We start from the raw sequence: 3,280 nt of genomic DNA, 5'->3' as shown, positions 1-3,280 counted from the left end.
TATATATATATATATATACACACACACACACACACACACAATTCTACTTGATAAGCTCATTGTGCAAATTCTCTGTGAAGATTTCTAACCGCCAAAAATGCAAACCCATGAAAAAAGGAATGGTGTAGATGTGGTTACAATTGGTCTGAAGTATGTGAGGAGCAGCTCACACAATGTATTTGTCCTGAGAAGTTGTTTATTTAGTTATTCTTGATATAAAGACTTTTCCATCCAAATATGCAAATTTGTGGAGAAATAGACCTCTTCCCACAAAATTATCTTTTTTATATATAAAAAAAGCTGTTCATATAACTGGGTTTTTGTTCTTTCTAGTTATGAACAAGGAGCCAGTTTTTTAATGGATTGTTTGGCAGTTTGTCAGCCTGTTTGTGGCAGTTTGGCAGGTGGCTGCAATGTATTCCTTCCTGACAGTACAGTACAGTACGATTTTCGTGCCTGCATGTTCTGACACAGCCTGATTGATTTCTGTTTCTTCCTGTCCTTACTGCACTGCTGGTCAAGCAATTGTTTGAATCAACAGGTAAAACAGTCACAAATACATATAAATCCGTTATAAACTAACACTGGCTGTGAATTTTAAAAAAATCCTACTCTTCTGTATTTAAATTGTCTTTAGCAATATTAAAGACTGCCAGCCTGTTTGGATCATTAAACAAACAGGAATGAGGAGGAATCACAGGCCAAAAACAAGAATAACTCTCCAGATACAAGAAAATCAATTATCACCAGTGCATGAAACTACGGTCTAATTGAAATAAAGGCTCATCACAATCACATGTAAATAAATATTCGAAATCATTACAATAATTCCACAAGAGATTACAAGTATATTTAACACAATATAAAATGCAAAGCCTATAGATTTTAAAGTCAACACAGACAATGTGACTGAATAGAATGGGATCAAATGACCATAAATTTAAAGGAGGTGCAATAAAGGTGACTAATGAGCTGCCTCAGCCTATTATTTTAAAGGAGGCACAATGAAAGTGACAAAAATGCCGCTTCAGTTGTTCATCTCTCCTCTCTACAGCAATAGGATGGTTGATGGGAGCTGTTTCGGAGCAAAACCTTTTTCAAAAGGTATAGATATCTTCGTCCATAGATGGTAAAATTCAAAGGTTCAGTGACCAAGGTGCCTGAGAATAAAACCCACAGAAACACTACACAAACTAAAGTTAAACATCTTACCAAATTTCCATATGTAAAAGGCGGGGAGGGGCTTGAAGAATGTCCAGGGCTTTTTTTGTAGAAAAAGGGGGAGGGGCTTGAAGAATGTCCATCTTACCTCAACCAGGGCCAGGGCCTTTTCTGCCCTGGCTCCTGACTGGTGCAACACGCTCCCTGTTGAGATCAGGGCCCTGCAGAATCGTCTTTAATTCCACAGGGCCTGCAAGGTGGAGCTGTTCCACCAGGCTTTCGGCTTTGGGAGCGAGCGGTTGTCCGTGTATGGCCTCCCTGAGGTTGTTGTCACCCACCTACCAAACCAAACAATATGCCGGGGAACCTCTCACAGCCAGTTGACTCTGTTGAACTGTGAGCATTGTTTTTAATGTCTATTATTGTGTTTTAAATTTTTAACAGTATTTATTGTACTATTACCATGATGTTACCCACCCTGAGCCCACTTGCGGGATGGGTGGGCTATAAATACAAATAATAAAATAAAAGGACTTACAATGACCATTACAGGAATAGCGAGGGAGCCCAATAGCCTGAGGAGAAATCCGAATCACAATGGAACACAGTAGGATGGGAAACTACCAAAAAGGTTGAGAGTTGCAATGGCAAACCACTTCTAAATATCTCTTGCCTAGAAAACCCTATGGTGCCATAAGTCAATGGCAATATGATATCACTTCTCCCCACCAAAGTTTTTGCAAAAATCTAGTGCAAGACTGTTTGGCAGACATTTGACTCTTTTACTGTCAAACCAAATAGACCCACCAATCAATTTCTGTCTGACTGAGTGGTGGCAGTGCTCAAAGAAACCTCAAGGGGAAATTACAACGTGAGATTGCCACACTTGAGTTCATTCACAAGTTCAGAACAACGGACCCCTTTTCAGGGCTGAATAGAGACACAGTATTCTTGTCTTGCTACAGATGGTAATAACCTCCCCCCAAACATTTCCCCTCTGCTCTAATCAAGCTGCTTACAATATGCATTGTACCTCTGCACCTTTTACAAGCATCCTTTACAACACCCCTCCTGTCTTCTGACTAAGATGAAAGGACTCAGAGATCTCAATTTCTACTCGCATCTGATGAAGGGAGCATTGACTCTTAAAAGGTCAAACCCTGAAAATCTAGTTGGTCTGTAAAATGCTACTGGACTCAGATCTAATTGTGTCTGATTGTAACTCTTGAATATGGGTAAGTTCAATAATCAAACACATTTGCCGTGAAATTTGAATCATCCCTACTCATGAGCCAGTCCAAGGCATCACACAAAGATCCATGTCCTCATAAGAACATAAGAAGAGCCCTGCTGGATCAGACCAGGGGTCCTCTAGTCCAGCATCCTGTCTCACACAGTAGCCAACCAGTTCCGCTGGAGGACCAACAGCAGGGCATAGAGGCTGAGGCCTTCCCCTGATGTTGCCTCCTGGCTCTGGGATTCAGAGATTTTCTGCCTCTAAATGAGGAGGTCCCCCTCAGTCATCATGGCTAGTAGCCATTGATAGACATATCCTCCATGAATCTATCTAATTCCCTTTTAAAACTGTTTATTACTGTGGCCATCACTACATCTTCAGACAGCGAATTCCATATTTTAATAACTCTGTTATTCATTTTAATCACTCTCCGTTCCTCCTGCTTGTTTTCGTAGTCACTGCTGTAAATGGAGCACTCCTGGTTGATTCTCTCACCACTAGCAAGCAGGGCTGTTTTGGGGCAGTAACGCATAGGAACGGAGTTCCGGCTGGCTCCCAAGTTGGCCACGCCCAGCAGGAACTCATTAGCATAATAGGCCACACCCAACAGCAGAAACTCATTAGCATATTAGGCCACACTCTTGACAGCACAGCTCAGTAGCATATTAGGCCACACCCCATATTACCAGAAGTGTGGTCATCCAGCCACACTCACCTTTTGCTTCTGTTTACCTTGTTTGTTGTCAAAACCCAGGGCTTTTTATGTAGCAGGAACTCCTTTGCATGTTAGGCCACACACCCCTAATGCAGCCAATCCTAATGAGTTTCTGCTGTTGGGTGTGGCCTATTATGCTAATGAGTTCCTGCTGGGCGTGGCCAACT

Source organism: Gekko japonicus, unplaced genomic scaffold, assembly GCF_001447785.1.
Source record: "Gekko japonicus isolate JY-2015 unplaced genomic scaffold, Gekko_japonicus_V1.1 scaffold86, whole genome shotgun sequence".
Classification (NCBI taxonomy): domain Eukaryota; kingdom Metazoa; phylum Chordata; class Lepidosauria; order Squamata; family Gekkonidae; genus Gekko; species Gekko japonicus.
The sequence above is the reverse complement of the archived record's forward strand: the minus strand, read 5'-3'. Positions refer to the sequence as shown.